This window comes from Ovis aries, chromosome 21, assembly GCF_016772045.2.
Source record: "Ovis aries strain OAR_USU_Benz2616 breed Rambouillet chromosome 21, ARS-UI_Ramb_v3.0, whole genome shotgun sequence".
NCBI classification, from domain to species: domain Eukaryota; kingdom Metazoa; phylum Chordata; class Mammalia; order Artiodactyla; family Bovidae; genus Ovis; species Ovis aries.
In genome coordinates, this window is record NC_056074.1 from 6,956,069 (window position 1) to 6,975,045 (window position 18,977).

The 18,977-nt window shown below is 41.1% G+C and overlaps 1 non-coding gene across 1 annotated transcript; it reads left to right on the top strand.

The window, feature by feature from the left end:
• Nucleotides 1-17,335: 17,335 nt before the first annotated feature.
• TRNAE-UUC (transfer RNA glutamic acid (anticodon UUC)) lies at nt 17,336-17,409 on the top strand. The gene has a single exon. It is a non-coding gene; the product is annotated as a tRNA-Glu (tRNA).
• Nucleotides 17,410-18,977: the final 1,568 nt, after the last annotated feature.

Consider the following 18,977-nt stretch of genomic DNA (forward strand, 5'->3'; position numbering starts at 1 on the left):
GTGGACTGTAGTCCACTAGGCTCTTCTGTTCATGGAATTCTCTAGGCCAGAATACTGGAATAGGTAGCCTTTTCCTCCTCCAGGGGATCTTCCCAACCCAGGGATCGATCCCAGGTCTCCTGCAATGCAGGCAAATTCTTTACCACCAGAGCCACCAGGCAAAGCAAAATAATCTCTCAGAGAGATAAGACAGGTTTTAGCAGTCTATTTTATAGGCATAATAACAGGTTCTGTGACACCAAAAGCTGGCTCACAGTACTTACAAGTGAGTAAGAACCAATACTTGAGCCCACAACTTTAGACATGAGCCTGTTCTCTGTTTCGCCCCATTCTTGTCAACGTGTATTTTCTGAAATGCAGTGTTTCAGGCACTAAGATAATAATTCTTCCTTTAATGGTACCTGACTAAAATTATACACCCCTCTAGCCAAATAATGACTTGGAGAATTATTCATGCTTTCCTTACCATTGGTACTTTTACACTATTTGTGAAGGTAATTATCCTACCCATGATGGATCTATTACTATAAAACAGGTATAGGCTTGGTTGTCTACAAACATGCCCATAAATGAGTGTGTCCTGGTCCATAAATTAGGATCAGCTATGTTCTTTTTTCCTAGAAAATTAATTTTGCCAGGATTCCCTGTAATTCACCATCCTCTAACCCATATCCACGTATCATTTAATCTTTGGGACGTCCAAATGGGGTCTTTGTTATGAGACAGGAACATAGCCTGTCTCTTCTATGTCAAAAACCAATAGCTCTAATTCACTGTCTTTCAATTAATCAGATAATTTAAATTCTGTGTTGTTTCAATCTTGTGCATATTGTTCCCTATCACTGTATGTCAGTTTTTGTAAAGAAGGGAGAGCAGGAGTTGATGAGGGAGGAGTCAAAAGGGCAGCCTTATAAACCAATGCTTGTCCAATAATCAAGGGCCTCTGAGGTGAGTTGGTGTGGAATAAAAGGAAACAACAGTCCAATATATAAATTTCAATGAAACATGACGATATGATCTAGCTGTTGCCAGTAAATTTAAGGTTCTTTCTTCGCTGTGAAAGAATTCAGAGGGAAGCAGAAAAGTTAAGAAAGTAAAGTGAAAGTTTATTTAAACAAGGATAATGCTCTTGGAGCGGAGAAGGCAATGGCACCCCACTCCAGTACTCTTGCCTGGAAAATCCCATGGACGGAGGAGCCTGGTAGGCTGCAGTCCATGGGGTTGCTGAGGGTTGGACACAACTGAGCGACTTCACTTTCACTTTTCACTGTCATGCATTGGAGAAGGACATGGCAACCCACTCCAGTGTTCTTGCCTGGAGAATCCTAGGGACAGGGGAGCCTGGTAGGCTGCTGTCTATGGGGTCGCACAGAGTCGGACACGACTGAAGTGACTTAGCAGCAGCAGCAGCAGCAATGCTCTTGGAGAGCGAGCACAGGGAGACAAGTGACCATCTACCACCCTGGGTTGCTTTGGCAAGCACTTATGAGGGGCACAGAAATGAAGGGATGGAATATTCACTGGGGGAGGAGTAGTCTGGGGGTAGTATTCCTTGATTTTCATGTCGACTCCATTTTCCCTAGGGGTTGTTATAGTTCATTGGTTGCTGAGTAGTGTCCAATTCTTTGCGACATGAGGGACTATCGTTGGCCCAGCTCCTCTGTCCAGGGGATTTCCCAGGCAGGAATATCACAGTGTGTTGCCACTTCCTTCTCCAGGGGAACTTCCCAACCCAGGGATCAAACCCACGTCTCCTGCATTGGCAGACGGATTCTTTACCACTGAGTCATCAGGGAAGCCCCAGGGCGAGTCGAAACATGGTCTAAATTTTGGCAACTAAGCCCACGCACCGCATCAGGGAGCCTGGGCACCTCAATGAACATACAGTGCAGTCAAAATTGTTTTGTTTCATTTTAAGGAAGGAAGTAGATGGAATTTTGATTAATCTTTAAATGCTGTGCACAAAGATCTCCATATCCACCCCCTCATATCCCTGCTGTTTCTCTCATGGATTTACAGAGAGCTCACAGGTTCTTTTGTTGTGGGTAATAAACCTCTCCATCTTGCTTCACACACATTCTCCCCAACCTTCTACATTCTAAGAAAACATCGGACTCAGATGATACATTTTCTATATTTAACACAATTGTTGGTGCATAATTGATGTTCAAAGAATATTTGCTAGTTTTATAATATGAATAGTCCTACCTGCTAATTATAAATCTTCAAATTATTAAGTTCATCTGTGCTTAAATCCAAATATGGTTTTGGAGAGAAAAAAGTGAAATAAACTTTAAAAAATCACGCTGTTATATCATGTCCTTGAATATGAAGGGAAAACAGAATTCTTTTGTTTTGCTGAAAGTGAAAGTCACTCAGTCGTGTCCAACTCTTTGTGACCCCATGGACTATATATTCTGGAATTCATGGAATTCTCCAGGGCGGAATACTGGAGTGGGTAGCCTTTCCCTTCTCCAGGGGAATCTTCCCTACCCAGGCATTGGACCCAGGTCTCCCGCATTGCAGGTGGACTCTTTACCAGTCAACCCACCAGGGCAGCCCAAAAATACTGGAGTGGGTAACCTATCCCTTCTGCAGGGGACCTTCCTGACCCAGAAGTCTAACTGGGGTCTCCTGAATTGCAGGTGGATTCTTTACCAGCTGAGCTACTCGCTGGACATCAGTAAATAAGAGCAAAGAAGAAGACCTTCTACAGTCAGTTCAGTTCAGTCACTCAGTCGTGTCCGACTCTTTGTGACCCCATGAATCGCAGCACGCCAGGCCTCCCTGTCCATCACCAACTCCCGGAGTTCACTCAGACTCACGCCCATCCAGTCAGTGATGCCATCCAGCCATCTCATCCTCTGTCGTCCCCTTCTCCTCCTGCTCCCAATCCCTCCCAGCATCAGAGTCTTTTCCAATGAGTCAACTCTTCTCATGAGGTGGCCAAAGTACTGGAGCTTCAGCTTTAGCATCATTCCTTCCAAAGAAATCCCAGGGTTGATCTCCTTCAGAATGGACTGGTTGGATCTCCTTGCAGTCCAAGGGACTCTCAAGAGTCTTCTCCAACACCACAGTTCAAAAGCATCAGTTCTTCGGCACTCAGCTTTCTTCACAGTCCAACTCTCACATCCATACATGACCACTGGAAAACCATAGCCTTGACTAGACGGACCTTAATCGGCAAAGTAATGTCTCTGCTTTTGAATATGCTATCTAGGTTGGTCATAACTTTTCTTCCAAGGAGTAACTGTCTTTTAATTTCATGGCTGCAGTCACCATCTGCAGTGATTTTGGAGACTCCCAAAATAAAGTCTGACACTGTTTCCACTGTTTCCCCATCTATTTCCCATGAAGTGATGGGACCAGATGCCCTGATCTTCGTTTTCTGAATGTTGAGCTTTAAGCCAACTTTTTCACTCTCCTCTTTCACTTTCATCAAGAGGCTTTTAGCTCCTCTTCACTTTCTGCCATAAGGGTGGTGTCATCTGCATATCTGAGGTTATTGATATTTCTCCTGGCAATCTTGATTCTTTATGTCTTTATGATAATCAAAGATACTCTGAGATGACTTGTTCCAAACATGACTAAAAATCTAACAAAGAGCAAATACACTAGTATCTCCATATTTCTTTTGTCGAAGCTAATAAACCTTTCCACCTTGCCTCACTAAAGTGCCTTAGTCATGCTTTATTTCTGGGTCTTGGCAGTGACTCTGTGGGGAATAATTGCCATGTAACCTCATGTTGAGCTCTGATAACTACACAGACATTCTGAAGTGTGAAGGTTTGGGATATATTTGGAGGACATCTAGAGATTATGTTAATATTCTACATAATAACATCTGGAAGTAGTCAGGGGAAGTGATCTGATCAGAGCGCCCTCTAAAATATAGGCTTATTGCCAAGGAGGGAGAAGATGCACTTCTTTTTCTTGTGACCAGAACAACAATGCCTTCATGTCCTATAAAAGCAGCCTAAATATTATGAAACATACCTGGGTTACTAGAAACAAAAAGGATATGATTTCTTGTTGTTCTGAATCTACCACTTATTGAGGTAGATTCTAAGCAGACTTACACGGGATATCAAAGGAAAATTAATCACTCAACTATGCATGTATGTGTATTTAGATATACATTCATGTGCACATGTACAGTTCCCAGGGGGCTCAGTGGTAAAGACTCCACCTGCCAATGCGGGAACTGCACATCCGATCCCCGGGTCAGGAAGATCCCCTGGAGAAGGAAATGGCAGCCCACTCCAGTATTCTCGCCTGGGAAATCCGTGGACAGAGGAGCCAGGTGGGCTACAGTTCATGGAGTTGCAAAGAGTTGGACGTGACTTACCAGCTAAACAACAATGTATACATACTTTAATGTATATGTGGGGGTGCACACGTGTGTGTGGCAGAGAGAGAGAAGAGAAATTGAGAAGTAAAGGCCAATTGCCGAGAGAAATTGGAAGTTTTTATCATCAACTTACAAACGGAAACTGGGGCTGTGCCTGAGAGGAGGATGGAGCATTTTGAGTCGATGAGGCATTCCTCCAGTTATAATTGTTCAGGTGTAGAATTTGCAGCACGTGGGTATTTCCTTTACACGCCTGTGGTTTGGAGATATTTAAATCCGTCCTGATGCTTCCTGCTAGCGCTCTCTCGCAATCTGATCCTGGAAATGCTGGATACCTGAATGATCTCTTCATGCATCTGAAGCTGTTTTATCCCAAGGCTTGGCATGCCATCTGCAACTCAAAAGTTCTTAGCCCTGCCATTAAGCTAGATTTTGCCTCACAAGAGAAAAAAGAGAGAGAACTAGACTTTTTGAAAAATCAGCATGTAGGATGACCTTGGTCTAAACTCTAAAATCATCAAATGATTTCAGGTCTGTTATATATTCACCTGGGTTATTTTGAGCCACATCTATTTCCTTTTTTTTTTTTTTTTTTGCACAGTAAAGTTTATTCTTTACTAGCAATACTAAGCTAACCTTTGTGTCATGAACTATTTTTCTATTTTATCATCTGAATGATTCTTATAAAAACCAAATATGTCTTAAGTTGTTTCCAAACCTGCATTGGTTAAAACCTTCACAAGATTACCACTCTCCTTGGGTTAAAATTCAAGCAAGAGTCAGTGCAACCAAGGTTAAAACCACAAACCCTCAAGTCAGACTGGCTAACTTCAATTCTAGATTCTACATGCTTACTAATCTGTCTGTATTTCAGTTTCCTCATCTGGAAAATGAGTGTAAACATAGCATCCATCTCATACATATGTCAAGAGTATTAACGAAGCTGATTTACCTAAATCTGTTCAAAAAGTGCCTGGCACACAATAAATGTTAATGAATGGTATCTGACTTTAACATTGACCCTGGATACAGGGTAGTTGGTGGTCGGATCCTTCAGTTCAGTTCAGTCACTCAGTCATGTCTGACTCTTTGTGACCCCATGGACTGCAGCACGCCAGGCTTCCCTGTACAACACTAACTCCCGGAGTCTACTCAAGTCATGTCCATCGAGTCTGTGATGCCATCCAACCATCTCATCCTCTGTCATCCCTTTCTCCTCCTGCTTTCAATCTTTCCCAACATCAGAATCTTTTACAATGAATCAGTTCTTCACATCAGTTGGCCAAAGTATTGGAGTTTCAGCTTCCAGTGAATATTCAGGTCTGATTTCCTTTAGGATGGACTTGTTGGATCTCCTTGCTGTCCAAGGGACTCTCAAGAGTCCTCTCCAACACCACAGTTCAAATGCATCGATTCTTTGGCACTCAGCTTTCTTTATAGTCCAACTCTCACATCCATATATGACTACTGGAAAAACCACAGCTTTGACTGGACGGACTTTGTCAGCAAAGTAATGTCTCTGCTTTTTAGTATGCTGTCTAAGTTGGTCATAGTTTTTCTTCCAAGGAGCAAGCCTCTTTTAATTTCATGGCTGCAATCACCATCTGCAGTGATTTTGGAGCCCAATAAAATAAAGTCTGTCATTGTTTCCATTGTTTCCCCATGTATTTGCCATGAAGTGATGGGACCAGATGCCAAGATCTTAGTTTTCTGAATGTTGAGCTTTAAACCAGCTTTTTCAGTCTCCTCTTTCACTTTCATCAAGAGGCCCTTTAGTTCCTCTTTGATTTCTGCCATAAGGGTGGTGTCATCCGCATATCTGAGGTTATTGATATTTAGTAAGCAATCTTGATTCCAGCTTGTGGCTCATCCAGCCTGGCATTTTGCATGATGTACTCTGCATATGAATTAAATACGCAGGGTGACAATATACAGCCTTGATGCACTCCTTTTCCTATTTAGAACCAATCTGTTGTTCCATGTCCAGTTCTAACTGTTGCTCCTGACCTGCATATAGGTTTCTCAAGAGGCTGGTCAGGTGGTCTGGTATTCCCAGCTCTTTCAGAATTTTCCAGAATTTGTTGTGGCCCACAGAGTCAAAGGCTTTGGCATAGTCAATAAAACAGAAATAGATGTTTTTCTGGAACTCTTTTGCTTTTTCAATGATCCAGCAGATGTTGGCAGTTTGATCCCTGGTTCCTCTGTCTTTTCTAAGTCCAGCTTGAACATCTGGAAATTCACAGTTCACATACTGTTGAAGTACATCTTGAAGAATTTTGAGCATTACTTTGCTAGCTTGTGAGATAAGTGCAATTGTGCAGTAGTTTGAACTTTCTTTGGCATTGCCCTTTTCTGGAATGGGAATGAAAACTGACCCTTTCCAGTCCTGTGGCTACTGCTGAGTTTCCCAAATTTACTGGCATATTGAGTGCAGCACTTTAACAGTATCATTTGTAAGGATTTGAAATAGCTCAACTGGAATTCCATCACCTCCCCTAGCTTTGTTCATAGTGATGCTTCCTAAGGCCCACTTGACTTCTCATTCCAGGATGTCTGGTTCTAGGTGAGCGATCACACCATTGTGATTATCTGGGTCGTGAGGATCTTTTTTGTACAGTTCTTCTGTGTATTCTTGCCACTTCTTAATATCTTCTGGATCACTAATCTAGAGCCAGACATCTTGGAATGTGAAGTCAAGTGGGCCTTAGAAAGCATCACTACAAACAAAGCTACTGGAGGTGATGGAATTCCAGTTGAGCTGTTTCAAATCCTGAAAGATGATGCTGTCAAAGTGCTGCACTCAATACGCCAGCAAATTTGGAAAACTCAGCAGTGGCCACAGGACTGGAAAAGGTCAGTTTTCATTCCAATTCCAAAGAAAGGCAATGCCAAAGAATGCTCAAACTACCACACAATTGCACTCATCTCACACGCTAGTAAAGTAATGCTCAAAATTCTCCAAGCCAGGCTTCAGCAATACGTGAATCATGAACTCCCTGATGTTCAGTCTGGTATTAGAAAAGGCAGAGGAACCAGAGATCAAATTGCCAACATCCACTGGATCATGGAAAAAGCAAGAGAGTTCCAGAAAAATATCTATTTCTGCTTTATTGCCTATGCCAAAGCCTTTGACTGTGTGGATCACAAGAAACTGTGGAAAATTCTGAAAGAGCTGGGAATACCAGACCACCTAACCTGCCTCTTGAGAAATCTGCATGCAGGTCAGGAAGCAACAGTTAGAACTGGACATGGAACAACAGACTGGTTCCAAATAGGAAAAGGAGTACGTCAAGGCTGTATATTGTCACCTTACTTATTTAACTTCTATGCAGAGTACATCATGAGAAACGCTGGACTGGAAGAAACACAAGCTGGAATCAAGATTGCCAGGAGAAATATCAATAACCTCAGATATGTAGATGACAGCACCCTTATGGCAGAAAGTGAAGAGGAGCTAAAGAGCCTCTGGATGAAAGTGAAAGAGGAGAGTGAAAAAGTTGGCTTAAAGCTCAACATTCAGAAAACGAAGATCATGGCATCTGGTCCCATCACTTCATGGGAAATAGATGGGGCAACAGTGGAAACAGTGTCAGACTTTATTTTGGGGGGCTCCAAAATCACTGTAGACGGTGACTGCAGCCATGAAATTAAAAGATGCTTACTCCTTGGGAGAAAAGTTATGACCAACCTAGATAGCATATTCAAAAGCAGAGACATTACTTTGCCGATTAAGGTCCGTCTAGTCAAGGCTATGGTTTTCCAGTGGTCATGTGTAGATGTGAGAGTTGGACTGTGAAGAAGGCTGAGTGCTGAAGAATTGATGCGTTTGAACTGTGGTGTTGGAGAAGACTCTTGAGAGTCCCTTGGACTGCAAGGAGATCCAACCAGTCCATCCTAAAGGAGATCAGCCCTGGGATTTCTTTGGAAGGAATGATGCTCAAGCTGAAACTCCAGTACTTTGCACACCTCATGAGAAGAGTTGACTCATTGGGAAAGACTCATGCTGGGAGGGATTGGGGGCAGGAGGAGAAGGGGACGACCGAGGATGAGATGGCTGGATGGCATCACGGACTCGATGGACGTGAGTCTGAGTGAACTCTGGGAGTTGGTGATGAACAGGGAGGCCTGGCGTGCTGCGATTCATGGGGTCGCAAAGAGTCAGACACAACTGGGCAACTGAACTGAACTGACTGTTAGGTCCATACCATTTCTGTCCTTTATTGTGCCCATCTTTGCATGAAATGTTCCCTTGGTATCTCTAATTTTCTTGAAGAGATCTCTAGTCTTTCCCATTCTGTTGTTTTCCTCTATTTCTTTGCATTGATCGCTGAGGAATGCTTTCTTATCTGTTCTTGCTATGGAACTCTGCATTCAAGTAAGCACATCTTTCCTTTTCTCCTTTGCCTTTAAGTTCTCTTCTTTTTCTTAGCTATTTTTGATGTCTCCTAAGACAACCATTTTGTCTTTTTGCATGTTTTTTTCTTGGGGATGGTCTTGATCACTGCCTCCTTTACAATGTCACAAACATAGTTCTTCAGGAACTCAATCAGATCGAATCCCTTGAATCTGTTTGTCACTTCTACTGTATAATTGTAAGGGATTTGATTTAGGTCATACCTGAATGGTCTAGTGATTTTCCTTACTTTCTTCAAGTTAAGTCTGAATTTGGAAATAAGGATTTCATGATCTGAGCCCCAGTCTGAGCCCAGTCTTATTTTTGCTTACTGTATACAGCTTCTCTATCTTTGGCTGTGAAGAATCTTTGGCTGCACAAACATGGCTGCCAAAGATGCTTGGATCCTTATCTGACTTTTATTTACAATTTAGTATGTCTCAGGGACTTTTCTGGATTTCTCCACATGTAATTTTGTCCAGTATTCATAACAATCCTATGGAGAGATATTATCCTGATTTTCAGACTAAAAAGATTCATATTCATTATCATCCTTCTCCATCATATATTAATCCAATTCTATACAGCAAGTAATTCCTTCATATGAACTTGATGATGTAAACACAGGACATTAAGCTAGAGAGAGAGAGAGAGAGAGAGAGAGAGAGAGAGTGTGTGTGAAAACAAGCATGAGAATATCTGTTAACAGGAGCTGAGATTACAGGCCATCCCGTTTTTAAATCTTGGCTCCAATATCTCCTCGAGACACAGCAGCACTAAAATTTCTCTTAATTTACCCTGTGTCCTCACAGCACATTCCCACTTTGTCTAAAGTGATATTTTTTGTGTAAAGGACAAAGTCCTAACTTACTGTATGGGAGAATTCAGAGGATTAAAGTCTCAGAGTTGGTGTGATGGATGGTCTTTGAACAAGGAATTTACTTTGTAACAGAGACAGATGTCAGCCCTGTATACCAAAGGACACTTAAAGGGACAGCCTACTCTGAACCTCACCAGATCCTATTCATCTTTCACCAGAGGCCTGGTCACTTGATATTTACACATACAGCAGCTGCTACTGAAAAAATTTCTGTCGATAATACTGAAAACTTACTCGAAGTGGACTTGCAGCCTCCAATTCTAGACATGAGTTTTAATATCTATGTCCCTGGAATATTGTGCTCCATGACTAATTCATATGCCTAATAGGTGGGCCACATACTACTGATGAGATAAATGCTGGGATGAATATACAGCATTGATAAGGCCTCAGGAAGAATCATAATGATGCTAGAACAAGCCAGGGTCCCAGGGCACTGAGATTGTTCTCCAGGTTGGCAGGGATAACGGGCATCATAGCTGTACATGTGCTGTCGGTATTCATCCACCAGTTTCCATTCGAAACCTTTGTTCTGCTTGGCCCCATGTGAAGTGTTCTCAAATTTTATGTCAGGAAAAGAGTTAATTTGTAGACTTCCGTATGAACAGTTATATTCTAAACTGAATACTAGTCACTTGGATAATTGTTGGTGGCTTAAAGCAAAGTCATACTCTTTTGAGTTTTCCATTTCCCCTCATATCACCTATTTTATTTTATCTCTTCCCTTATTCTAGCTTTCTTTTCTTTGCATATACATATAAAATCCAAATAAATTGATTCAATAGGATTTTTGAATTCTGAATGTAAAAAATCTTAGCCTTAAACTCTATGATACTGCAAAAGGTGGGGTTATTTAGCTACATAGATACAAATAGGCTAGCAGAGACAGTTAAGAAAATAATGTAAGCTTGTTTTTTAATGCAACACATATATATATGGTTTGCATTAAAAATATATAGATAAAAGCATTGATAAAAAGTGCAACACAACAATTTCATCCCTAGCTATAATTTCTTGACACATAAAACTACCCAGAGATATTTTCAAGCATCCCAGATCTCAGGAAATATGAAACCTATCAGTTATTATTGTAAAACAAACAAAAAAACAACTTGAAAATGAGATCTTGAGTATGTACAGATGGATTTAAAATAAAAACATCAGCAATGAAAAAAATAGTATAAAAGTACTAGCATTGAATTATTTAAATACAGAAGTATAGTTAAACATTGGTAGAGGCTGTTGTTATGGACAGAATTTATATATTATAAACATAAAATATTCCACTTTATTATATTATTTATTTATTTATTTGGCTGTCCCGAGCAGCTTGTGGATCTTGGCTCCCCAACCAGGGAGTAAACCTGGGCCCTTGGCAGTGAAAGTTGTAGTCTGAACCAGTGGACCACCAGGGAATTCCCAAAATATTTTGTGTAATAATATAAACATTAAAAACTGTGTTGGAAGAAAGGAAGAAGGAATACTATATAATTGTACTAATTCTTCACCTATTACAGATGGCAGTTAATAGAGATCCTGAAGTTGAAAAGAATACTTTAAAAAACATGACTCTAACATTTCAACATTAAGTGTACATGTAATAAGTAGAAATACATTTTAGGAAATATCTCTTGGGATAACAAAAGACTTCAAAAATACAATAATTCCCTTGATGCACTTCGCTTTTAAAATGGACCTTTTTTCCCCTTTAGAATAGTTACAGATTTATAGAAAACTCATGAAGCTAATACAGAGAATTTTCATCTGCCCGCACAGCCAGTCTCCCCTGTTATTATCATCTTATGTTGGTATGGAACATTTATCAATATTGATCATTACTATTAACTAAAGTTCGTACTTTAATTCCTTAGTCAAAGTCCCTTCATTTTTACCCCATGTCTTTTCCTACCCCAGGGTCCCATCTAGGATATCATTACATGAAGTGATCGCGTCTCCTTTGGCCCTCACTGGCTCTCACAGTTTCTCAGCCTCCCCTAGTTTTGATGACCTTGACAATTTTGATGAATATAGGTAGGTATTTCATAGAACGTCCCTCAGCTGGGATTTATTTGATATATTTTTCTGGCTAAACTGGGGTTATGGGTTTGGGGGGGAGGAATATCCCAAGGGTAAATTGCAATTTTCATGACATTATACGGAGGACCCACAGTCAACATGCCTGATCGCTGCTAACTGCAGCCTCCGGGCGGAGGTTGTGGTTGACAGCTCTCTGGTCTTCTGTTCATCATTTCTCACACTTCACTCTTCAGAGAGAAGTAAACACACCGGACCCACACGTAAGAGTCGGGAGTCACGTTTCACTTTTTGAGGTGAAGTATGTGGATAAATCATTTAGAATTCCTCTGCAGAGCAGATTTTTTTGTCCCCTTATCTAACTGGCAGAGCTTCCCAGGGGGCACCAGTGATAAACAATCCTCCTGCCAGCGCAGGGGATGCAAGAGACGTGGATCCAACTCTCGGGTCAGGAAGATCCCCGCGGGAGGAAATAGCAACCCATTCTAGCCGTCTTGCCTGGAAGATTCCATGGACAGCGGAGTCTGGTGGGCTCCAGTTCATGGGGCCGCAAAGAGATGGACACGACTGACTACACACACGCAATTGGGTTCCAAATTTAAAAGCCGAAATGTAGTCCACGGTATACTGCAAGTACCTAAACTTAAATGAGCGTCAGATGAAAAGTTTTCTCCCGTCACACACAACAGAGCTGTATTTGTGCACCTAAAAATAATGTGCTCAGTCACTCACTCGTGTCTGACTCTTTGCCACTCCTTGGAATATGACCCGCCAGGCTCCTCTGTCTGTGGGATTTTCCAGGCAAGAATACTGGAGTGAGTTGCCATTTCCTGCTCCTGGAGATTTTCCAGACCCAGGGATCAAACCTGCGTCTCTTCTCTCCTGCCTTGGCAGGTGGATTCTTACCACTAGCGCCACCTAGGAAGGCCTGTAGATAATGACAGCTAGGTTACAATATAGGCTTAGCCCGTTTGGATTCGATTTTGAGAAATGTCTTGATTTCAGAAACATTAAAATGTGGAGAAGGAATAAGGTCTTAGCATCAAGACACTGTGATATGTATTGTTTTTAGCCAAATATAGAATGGAATCATGCGGTAGGGACAGCTGTATAGGTGGGAAATTTCTACCTATGCTGCAAAAAACATTTTTCCCCTTGTATAGGATTCTGATAGGCAACACTTTCTATTTATTCATTCCCTATATCTACATTTCATTGATAATCTAAATTCTTCATAGTGAATTGAAAGCAGCTTGATAAAAACCTTAGAATATATTGTGACAGCACAATTTACCAGTTTATTGTTAATATAAGGCTTTGTATTTTGATTACTTAAAAACTGAGAAATTGAAACAAGGAAGTCTTAAAATCAAGTAAGTTAAAGTCCTCCCCAAATAGCCGTACTTCCAATTCTCAAGATAAAGCAACTAAGATTTCAAAAATAATTTTCTACATTCAAGCCAAAGTCAGGACTGAAAGCCACATTTCCTGTCTTTCCTAATCTCCAATTTCACACTTCCTGTGTCCTCCTGGCACAATGCATCTTATTCCTTGACCTACAATAGATGACTAAAAATCCACAGTAAACAGCTCAGCTTGTTATGGAGAGGAAACATGCATACTGTTGGTCAGGGTCGGCTTATCATCCACAGGGTGATGTACAAGATGTTCCGTGTGCCCATAGGCCCATTGACCCCTGCCCCAATCCCTCCTGGCTTGTCTCTGAACCCATTCCCCTCTTAGAGCTTATTGGCTGGACCTACTTCTATGGAAACATGTACATTGGGAAATGGAATAAATTATCTAGTTTAATTAAAACAACAGCATGATATGCATTATCAAGATAAAATATTACTTTGACTTAAAAGTTTCCTTCTTGGAGCCCAGGAGAGACTGCTATGGAATGTTCAGCATTCTAAGGCTGTTTGTTTTCAGTACATTTTAAGTGGAATATTTTTCACCCTTCTGAGTAGGGCATACAAAGGCTTTAATTAAACAATGTCCCATGGGAACTCTTGCCCCCAGAGCCTTTACTGGCCCTAATTGGCAGATGCAGCTGTAGACTCTATCAATATTAGATGGTCTGTTTCTTGTCTCCATTTATATCATGCTCATCAGGGAGCATGTGGGAGGCACCCCAGAATTATCAGCTTTAATTAAAACTGGCTCAGTTGGCGGGGAAAATATCCTACGCAAAAATGGGTCAGGTGAGAAAGGAAGATTTAAAAAAAGAGAGGGGGAAACAGCAACATCATACTGGGACTATTATTATCGAGTCTTCTTTAGGAAAAATAAAGGAGGATACGTGATGAACTGTTTCTCACCGACTGCTTGACAGAAGCACAGGCACTTCAGGCCAGGATGAATTACACAGACATGGGGTCTCTCAGTCGGAATGTCTCCCTCCCCTGCCCAGGGTCCCCGAGTGACTGCCAAGGCTCCAGTAGGTTTCTTTCTAAGGAGGAGTAGCACATTCATTTAGACACACTCACTGAATTCATCATCCAAGGAATTATATAAAACTACATGTGGAATCTCCTAGAAGATGGTTTTATGTATCTCAAATACAATATATAACAAAATTACTATTACTTATTTGCTTTCTGCTGTGCACTTATATATCACTCTGATCCTAACAACTCAACACTGCTATTTTGCATTTTCTAGATACAAAATCCGACGTTCAAAAATATTAAGTCCTTTCCAAATGTATTAGACTTAGTACACAGTAGAACCAGGATCTAAACATCTGTCTAGTCCCAGAGCCCAGACAACTTTCCCTACCCCTCCTGTGTTAGTCAAACGAATTTAACATTTTGCCAACAGCTTGCTTACAGGGACTCATGAGCTGAAGACAAGCAAAGTTGCTTTGAAGACAAGAAAAGTTGAGTTTAAACTCTTTCCCATTTTCTTAACTTCTCTAAGCCATAGTTTCTTCATTCATCAGATCAGGGTAAGAAATATTTCTTGAAAATTAGATGACAGGGAATAACTTCTGTGAAAAGATTTTTAACTTGTGGAAAATGCTTGACAAATACTATTTCATATCTTATTCTCAGTTACATTCCACAGTGATCCTATTTTGGAAGACACTTTGAGATGGAGAGTTCTTCCTGTCTCTCTGGAGTATCGCTGAGTTTGCTCACACAAAGCCCCTTTGAAGGATATGGTATGTTGTCGTTCACCTTTAGTGCTCTACAGAAATAACAAGCCTCCTTTATTTGTTCTATTCACAAGGAAAGAATTGCTGGCGACATGTCTCTTCAGGATAAATACTGTGAAATTTGAAAACATGATCAGCCAATAACGGGAAAAGAGTAAAGGTTTAGAGTCGGCTTCTCAAGCTTTTCCAGTGATGTCCCCTTAAAGGCATGGCAGGATGAACTTTTATATCTATGTGGTTTGAATGCTCTAGCATAGATTTAAACACTCCTTTACATCTTATTTAAAGAATATTACTTAATCTTTAAGATGTGCAGTTTTGTAACCCTTAGTATACATGCTGTTTTATTTGAGAAAGAATTACTACGTCTACTCCCCGACCTGTCACCTTTTCAAGTCATCCAGCCATGTCCATGCTCCGAAAGGTTTATCATACTTACCTTATGTCTATGCTTCATCTCTAAGAAGCTTGGGGGGAAATCTGATATTCAGTCTAGAAGCACAAATTTGGAAAATACTTCAGCCAAAGTAGAAATAGACCAAATAAGAATTTTGGCTTCTATGAACTGTTTTTGAGGTGATTGTCATGAGCATAAGCTCCTTTCTGACATTCTGATGTTAGGCAGGATGGTCCCTGGGAGGCCAGTTATTCCTGGATGAGGACAACAGAAAGGCAAGAGAAAAGTGATTCAGGTTCTATGCTGATGACATATTTTTCTACAAAGTTCATTGTTTATATATTAGAATATTAAACATTAAAAACCTCACCTAACTCACTATTCAATTGAAAGCACAATTTAATGAGAAATAATAAGTCATAGTCGGGGGTCTTCGGTTTTATAGCCTGTTCCATTTCCAGGCTAACGTTTAAAGGTCGATCCCTGGCACGTTACTCAGGGCCCTCGATTCAGCTCTGAAGCCCTGAGTTCTCTAGTTTCCCCAGCTGCCGTGAGCATCCCCTGGTGAGGGCTTTTACTTAAGTCCCTCTCCAGAAAATTCCCTGTAAGGGCACCACCTGGGCCAAAGTCAGGCCTGGCTCCCTTGCCAAGATCCAGAATGCCCTTGAAGGACCATCTCAACTCCCCAGCTGCTGGGAAGACACTCCATAATTGCTGCCTCCCAAGTCAGCCTTCTTACCCAGTCCAACTTCTCCTACCCCTTTTTGGGTGCCATTCCTACAGATTAAGCCTTTACCCCAGACTCTGTGTACTGAGGAACCCAGCCGAGGATAGCTTCTTACACTAGCAAGTTAACTGGCTTCAACTCGTCCTATGCAACGATTTCCCAAGTTTCATTAGACACCATCTCTGAATTTAAACGTGCAAATAAAGTAACAACTCTGTGAATCAGAAACATCATTGGTATGTGGATATGTAACTGTAGGCAGAAAAGTGATCGTTTCTAATTCAACTAGTTTTAGTGAGTGAGTGAGTGAAAGTTGCTCAGTCGTGTCCGACTCTTTACGACCTCAAGGACTATACAGTCCATGGAATTCTCCAAGCCAGAATACTGGAGTGGGTAGCTTTTCCCTTCTCCAGGGGATCTTCCCAACCCAGGGATCAAACTCAGGTCTCCCGCATTGCAGGTGGATTCTTACCAGCTTAGCCACAAGGGAAGCCCCGATAGCTCAGTTGTTTTAGTGACAGCATTGTTTATTACGGTTCAGGCACGAAATTGTTTGAATGTACATATTTAGTTTTGATTCTCACAATCACCATAGGGTGTAAGTATTATTCTACCTGTTTAGGAAATGAAGAACTGAAATCTACTCACTTGGTTAAAGTCATAGTGTTAGGAAATCAAGAAGTCACTATTTGAACTCCAATCTTCTTTCTCCAAGGCTGGTAGTTTCCAGTCCATCTGTGATGCTTTGTGCTGTTTACACGTGTTTCCAGCTCTCTGCCTTCTGAACACAAAGCAGAACAGACTTTCCTACCCACCGAATGTTGAGCATGGCCATGCCGCTTGCTTGGGCTCATGGAATGGAAGCAGAAGAGACGGCTCCTTTCTGCCTTACTGCCCCCTCCTGCCACAGGGAGCAGTCACACTCCAGATGTTCCTGGCTCTGCCACCTTGTGCCCCTGTGTAAAGACAACATGGAAAAGAGCCGCCAGCACAACTCAAGATGAGCATGGATTGTAAGTGAAAAGGAATCGGCATTAAGTCACTGCTCTCCAGGGGTTGTTTGTTACCATGGCCTAACCTTATATGGGGCTTTCCAGGCGGCGCTAGTGGTAAAGAACCTGCCTGCCAATGTAGGAGACATAAGAAATGCAGGTTCAAGCTCTGGGTTGGGAAGATCCTCTGAGGGAGGGAATAGCAAGCCACTCCAGTATTCTTGCCTGGAGAATTCCATGGACAGAGGAGCCTGGTGGGCTACAGTCCATGGAGTCAAAAAGAGTCAGACACGACTGGAGTGACTTAGCATGCATGCATGCAACCTTACTTGATTAATTCATAAATTACGGCTAAAGAACAGATTAATTTTTAACTTAAGAAGTATTAGTAGGAGGAATCCCCTGGTGGTCTAGTGGTTAGCACTTGGTACTTTCACTGCCATGGGCCTAGGTTCGATCCCTGGTTGGGGAACTAAAAGGTCCCAAACTGTAGAGCATGCTCTGCCCCCCGCCTCCCCCTGCCGCCAAAAAGTGTTAGATTAGTAGGGAGCTGCCATTTTTGCTATAATTGAAATATCCTTTTAACACTAGAATTTACTTTATAATATAATATAATTGAAAGAGTTTGGGTTTTGCAACCATGTAGATGTAGGATTTAATTTGAATCTCTGATCTAACCCACACTTGTTTAATAATCTTGAGTTTCAATTTCTCTTTTTCAGCCCCTGTTTACTCATCTATAAAATGAGGCTAGTAATATATTTTGTCACAGCATTGATATAATGGTTTGATAAAATAAGGCTGGTAAAGCTTTTAGCAAATTGTCTGACACATAGATGGTATCAAATAAGTGTTTTACAGGAAGTATATCTTTTTATAACTCGCTGCATCTGAAAGTCATTTTTACAAATATAGATTCCTGAGGCCCATACCAGACCTGCTGAATTAGAATCTTAGGTTGTGATCTACACTTTTAACAAACACCTCTAGCAATTCTTCCCTGAGATTTGAAAATAATTGTACTAGACAAATGTTAAATATCGCTGACATATATATACATATATATTATCTCAGAGAACCAGAAAAGCCTCCAATGAGAATCTTCAAATGATATTAGAACCAACAGAAGTATCACTCACTGCACTGTAGATAAATCAAAATGAGCTCAACTGTATATAAATCAAAATGAGAGGATTTGGGGGAATACAATATACACTTCAAAGCTGTGACATCTAAAAGAAAAATCCCTGTGAATTCTTTTTTTTTATTTTTTTTAATTTTTATTTTTTTTTATTTTTTTTTTTATTTTTTTTTTTTAAATTTTAGTTTTTTATTTTTTAAATTTTAAAATCTTTAATTCTTACATGCATTCCCAAACATGAACCCCCCTCCCACCTCCCTCCCCATAACAACTTTCTGGGTCATCCCCATGCACCAGCCCCAAGCATGCTGCATCCTGCGTCAGATATAGACTGGCGATTCAATTCACATGATAGTATACATGTTAGAATGTCATTCTCCCAAATCATCCCACCCTCTCCCTCTCCCTCTGAGTCCAAAAGTCCGTTATACACATCTGTGTCTCTTTCCCTGTCTTGCATACAGGGTCGTCATTGCCATCTTCCTAAATTCCATATATATGTGTTAGTATACTGTATTGGTGTTTTTCTTTCTGGCTTACTTCACTCTGTATAATCGGCTCCAGTTTCATCCATCTCATCAGAACTGATTCAAATGAATTCTTTTTAACGGCTGAGTAATACTCCATTGTGTATATGTACCACAGCTTTCTTATCCATTCATCTGCTGATGGACATCTAGGTTGTTTCCATGTCCTGGCTATTATAAACAGTGTTGCGATGAACATTGGGGTACATGTGTCTCTTTCAATTCTGGTTTCCTCGGTGTGTATGCCCAGAAGTGGGATTGCTGGGTCATAAGGTAGTTCTATTTGCAATTTTTAAGGAATCTCCACACCGTTCTCCATAGTGGCTGTACTAGTTTGCATTCCCACCAACAGTGTAGGAGGGTTCCCTTTTC